Source organism: Otolemur garnettii, unplaced genomic scaffold (genome assembly GCF_000181295.1).
Source record: "Otolemur garnettii isolate 467f Iridium unplaced genomic scaffold, OtoGar3 scaffold00153, whole genome shotgun sequence".
In the NCBI taxonomy this organism is placed as follows: domain Eukaryota; kingdom Metazoa; phylum Chordata; class Mammalia; order Primates; family Galagidae; genus Otolemur; species Otolemur garnettii.
In genome coordinates this window covers 944,237-949,907 of record NW_003852548.1, presented here as the reverse complement: position 1 = coordinate 949,907, position 5,671 = coordinate 944,237, and the positions used below count along the sequence as shown (strand labels likewise).

The window sequence follows — 5,671 nt, the reverse complement described above, 5'->3', positions numbered from 1 at the left end:
GAACCCGCCACCTTAGGTGTATGTGGCTGGCGCCTTAGCCGGTTGAGCTATAGGCGCCGAGCCCCAAATGAGTAATTGACCTTGGGTCTTCTGCTGAGTGTTGGTACCTTATCTCAGGGTTATTTGTAACATAGCAACCATAGTTTTTAGCAGGCAAAAAGATAGAAAAACAGTTTTTAAAATAAAATTTTGTATTAACTCTATAATGGTGAATTGACCCTTTGAGTTCTGACTTTTTTTTTTTGAGATAGAGTCTCACTTTGTCACCCTTGGTAGAGTGTCATAGTGTCACAGCTCACAGCGATCTCAAACTCTTGGGCTTAAGCGGTTCTCTCATCTCAGCCTACCAAGTAGCTAGGACTACAGGCACTTGCCACAACACTCGACTATTTTTTTGTTGTAGTTGTCATTGTTTTTAGCTGGCTCCTCAGAGACAGAGCCACAAAAGTAGGTCCATTATCAGAGCCTATGTAAAGAGGGAGGCCATATTTAGGGGTGATTTCTCTAAGTAGAAAACTTGTGACTTTTTTGGCTTTTTCACTTTGAATAGGAAAGCTTTGACTTACCCTGAGTTATACCAGCAGATACTTATTTTTTCTGCTTGGAGGCATTTCGGTAAAGTCTACTTGAATGTTTTAAAGGGTGTAGTTCTTACACTTTGAATAACTGGTAGCAGACAGGGGCCTTGTTGGGCATTAATTGGCTACAGGTGACACATCTTTGACTTAATTCATTCAGGCCTTCCTCATTTCTTTGGACAAATTGTTATTTTCCTGGAAGCTATGTTTTACCTCTTTGGTCATTTGGATCTGCTGCCAAAATGACTTGCTAGATCACAAGTCCTGAAGGGCAGGGGACGTGTCTTAATTCACCGTCACCTCCCCAGGTACACCACAGCGCTGACACACAGAGGTTGTTCAACTATATGCTTATTTTTTGCAAGGGGGGGACATTTATTTAGAAAAAAAAATTCAGTCTTTTTTTTTTTTTTGAGACAGTCTCAAGCTATCCCCCTGGCTAGAGTGCCGTAGCATCACAGCTCACAGCAACCTCCAACTCCTGGGCTCAAGGGTGTCTCCTGCCTCCACATCCCAAGTAGCTGGGACCACAGGCACTCGCCACAACACCTGGCTATTTTTTTTGGTTGCAGCCATCATTGTTGTTTGGCGGCCCGGGCTGGATTTGAACCCGCCACCTTAGGTGTATGTGGCTGGCGCCTTAGCCACTTGAGCCACAGGTGCCGAGCCAAAAAAAATTCAGACTTATAGAAATGTTGCAAAAATGATGTAAAGAGGCAGGAGGCAGTGGCTCATCCCAGCACTTTGGGAGGCTAAGGCAGGATAATCACTTGAGCCCAAGAGTTTAAGGCTGCAGTGAGTTATGGGTCGTCTATTGCACTCTTGCCTGGGCAAAGTAATAGTTATTATCCTTCACTCAGATTCTCCAAATGTTAACAGTTTACCACATTTGCTTTATTTATCCTTCTCTCTCTCATTTACATAATTATTTTCTGGGCAGTTTGAGAGTAAGTTGCAAATGCGTTTCTTTATCTCTGAATACCGTCTACTTCAGTGTTCATTTATGGAAATCACAACTATCAAAATCAGGCAATTAATATTGATATACTATTATCTAATTGCATTTTTTTGATGTGTTATGTTTTTTTTACAACTTTATTGGCAAAAAAGAGAGAAAACTTTGAAACAGTTTAACACAAGGCATTGTAACTGATTCTGTCAGATAAAAGAAATCCCATTTTAAAGGTCCATCTAATTGCCCTGAGACATACAACACTGAATCTGCATATGCAGTTTCCTTTTATGAAGTACAGTGCTCTTCTTTTAAACATATAAATACAAAGGAAATTAAATCACTCATTAAAAACTATGTCAAATAGGATGGTGCCTGTGGCTCAAAGGAGTAGGGCACCTGTCCCATATGCCGGAGGTGGCGAGTTCAAACCCAGCCCCGGCCAAAAACTGCAAAAGAAAAAAAAAAAAACTATGTCAAATAAAGGGTATTTTTTTTTTTTTTGAGACAGAGCCTCAAGCTATGCCCCTGGGTAGAGTGCCGTGGCCTCACAGCTCACAGAAACCTCCAACTCCTGGGCTCAAGCGAGTCTCCTGCCTCAGCCTCCCAAGTAGCTGGGACTACAGGTGCTCACCACAACGCCTGGCTATTTTTTTGGTTGCAGCCGTCATTGTTGTTTGGCGGGTCCGGGCTGGATTCGAACCCACCACCTTAGGTGTATGTGGCTGGCACCTTAGCCACTTGAGCCACAGGCACCGAGCCAAATAAAGGGTATTTTAAATGTAAATTTATGTTGTTTCTGGTAGTAACACATGGCCAGTGAAAACCAAAGGCTGGAAAAGCAGTTACACTTCCTACTTGAGTAGACAGTTATAACAATCATTTTCTGAATAACCATTGTATTTTCAGTCTATTGTGAACTACCCTGAACTTACTATGCGATGTAGACAAAGTGAGAAGACGTAAGGAGAATGTTCCTTTTGTGGGGGGAGGAGGCTAATCCTTCAGAATCAGCATGGAAAATAAACATCCTGTTTATTCTAGGCAGAGAAAAATTAATGTAGTCAATATGAGTTGCCTTAATCTTTTTCAGTGACTTGTTTGGTGTGAATCTTCTGAATCAAGTGTGTTTAATTCTTCTTCTATCATCCAAATCTTCCCCAACAAAAATATTTTCATCAACAGGAACGGTATCAATGGCTCCATTTTTCTGTCCCTCAGCTTCATTGTCATCTTCCAAGTCACTTCTTTCACCATTTTCAGCCCTACCTCCAGAGGCTTCACTTAATTTATTTTCATCTTTATCTGAAGCATATGTCCTGAATCTTTTAACAGTGGCTACAGTAATAAATGTTTCATCTCCATCTCTTGGGATATATAGGCTTTACACTTACTGAATCATCAACCTCCTCACCACCTGTTCCCTGGGTATACCAGGTGTCATCCGCTTCCTCATCATCATCATTGACCAGCTCAGGACAAAATTCAAACACTTCTCGGCTGCTGATCATTAATGCTTTCCCTGCTTTGAAGTTCGCTTTCCTTCTTTCCATATCTTGTTCAAGTTTATCAATTTTCTCTTGTCTTTTCCTTTTCTTCCATCCAAGAAAAGATTCTAGAGTGATTTTGGTCATGTTTGGACCTAGGGCAGAACGCTCTCTCTCAATGAGATCTTCTAATGAAATTTCATCTTCTTTTTCTTCTTTCTTTTTATCTTTTTTCAACACAATCCAGGAGGAAGTGCATGACAATACATGCAAATATCACCCCCTCCACGGCACACCCCAAACCAGCCATATTTATTGTTTTCAATGGCTTCAAGGAAATGCTTGCATACTATTTGGGATTTTGGTTTTTTCTTTTCCGCCTGACCGTACTTCTTTTTTTTTTTTTTTAAACAGAGCCTCAAGCTGTCCCCCTGGGTAGAGTGCTGTGGCTTCACGGCTCACAGCAACCTCCAACTCCTGGGCTCAAGCGAGTCTCCTGCCTCCGCCTCCCAAGTAGCTGGGACCACAGGCGCCCGCCACAACGCCTGGCTATTTTTTGGTTGCAGCCATTATTGTTGTTTGGCGGGCCCGGGCTGGATTCGAACCTGCCACCTTAGGTGTATGTGGCTGGCGCCTTAGCCGCTTGAGCCACAGGTGCCGAGCCTCTTGCCTCTCTTTTATCCACCTTTCAGGGCGGGAGTGCACGTGAGGGTCATAAGAGAGAGACATGACATCATCCTCAAGGTCCGGGGCTCAAGGGGGAAGGTCAGATTCGCCCTCATCCTTGAGACCAGTCAGACCACTTGCCCTCAAAGGCAACAGAAACCCCAAGGAAGTTACTAGGTTACAATTCTAGGCCCCGCGTAAATCAAGGAAGAAACATACAGACAGCAGAAATGCCTGCGGCTTGGCTGAGGCCTACACAGAGCGGCCAGGATAGATTCTTTTAGTCCTGCTTTTACTTTCTTGCCTCACCTTTACTTATTTTTTTGAGCAGCAACTACAGGTTTGAACAGCGCATTTAGTTCCTGCAATTCTTTCTTCTTGTCGTCTTTCTTCAATTTCTTTTCAGCTTCACTCTGTGCTACCTAACGTGGATTTTGTTGACCAAATTTAACTTGATGGGTGACAGTCTTGATAAACTTTTGTTGCTTTGCTCCTTTCTTATTCTTTAAACCAGGGGTCCTCAAACTTTTTAAACAGGGGCCAGTTCACTGTCCCTCAGACCGTTGGAGGGCTGGACTGCGCCCCGAGACGAGTCAGCTGCTAAGCCGGACAGGCAGGGGCGACAAAAACACCTGGCGGACAGGATAAATGTCCTGGGGAGGGGGGGTGGCGCAGGTGGCCCGAGGGCCATAGTTTGAGGATGCCTGCTTTAAACCCAAAAGTTTTGTCTTCGATTATCTTCTCCTTTTTCTGCTCCACCTTTTTACTGCCCCAGGCCTGAGCCTGTTTCTTGGGGGGCATTGCAGAGAAAGATGACAGTGGCCACACTTAAGCACAGCTGGAAACCAGCAGGGTTTTTGGCCTTGTGGCAAGAGGAGGAAGAAGACCCTATCATTGCATTTTACCAATTGTCCCACTAATGTCTTTTCTATAACCAAAGGAAAAATATTTTGTTCCCCAATCCAACCCAAGGTAAAACACTGTATTTAGCTGCATTTAATGTCCTTTAATACGGAACACCTCCTCAGCCTTTCTTTGTTTCAAGATATTGACAGTTTTGGAGCTCAAAATGTAGAATTTGGGATTGTTTGATTTTTCTCATGATTAATTCAGGCTGTGTCTTTTTGGCAATACTACAAAAGTAATGCTGTATCCTCGGCATCTGATTTGTTAACTCTGATGACAATATGTGGCTATTGAATCTTTATAAAATGTAACCTTGTCATAGCACCCCACAACGGACACAAGAGCATACAAGGCTCTTCCAGCTTGCCAGTAGTCCTTTCTTGATTCTGTAGCTTTCTAGCCACATACCCTGCTTCTTGCTTTTGAACTTACTAGTCCCTCTGCCTAGAACGCTTTTTTCTTTCTCTCTCTCTCTCTTTCTCTCTTTTTTTTTTGCAGTTTTTGGCCAGGGCTGGGTTTGAACCTGCCACCTCTGGCATATGGGGTCGGGGGCCTTACTCCTTTGAGCCACAGGCGCCGCCTAGAATGCTTTTCTCAACTGCTAATCCAACTCCTACCTCTTCACTGGTTTAACTCCTACCTCAGAGTCAGCTGAGTGTCTCCTCCACCAGGAAACCTCTCTGGCACACCTGGCTCTCTGACCTATTGCTCTTATAGTACCCTGTCGATCACACTACACTGAGAATTGTTGGTTTATATGTCTTTCATATTATGTTATGAGCCCTCTGAGGTAATTACCCTTCGTTCCAAAATCACCTCCAGTTGGACAAATCTGGGTTCACTGACTCTGTGCAATGAGAATACACACCACGGAGAACTGTGGGACATCTCAGCAACAGGGTGTTAGAAAAAATAAATTATTAGGATTTGGGGCTGGGCGCCTGTGGCTCAAGCGGCTAAGGCACCAGCCACATACACCTAAGGTGACGGGTTCAAATCCCCAGCCTGGACCCGCCAAACAACAATGATGGCTGCAACCAAAAAATGGCCAGGCGTTGTGGCGGGCACCTGTGGTCCCAGCT

The 5,671-nt window shown here is 43.9% G+C and overlaps 1 pseudogene; it reads right to left on the bottom strand.

The window, feature by feature from the left end:
• Positions 1-2,619: 2,619 nt before the first annotated feature.
• Positions 2,620-4,484, bottom strand: LOC100940877 (annotated as a pseudogene).
• Between the last annotated feature and the right edge of the window lie 1,187 nt (positions 4,485-5,671).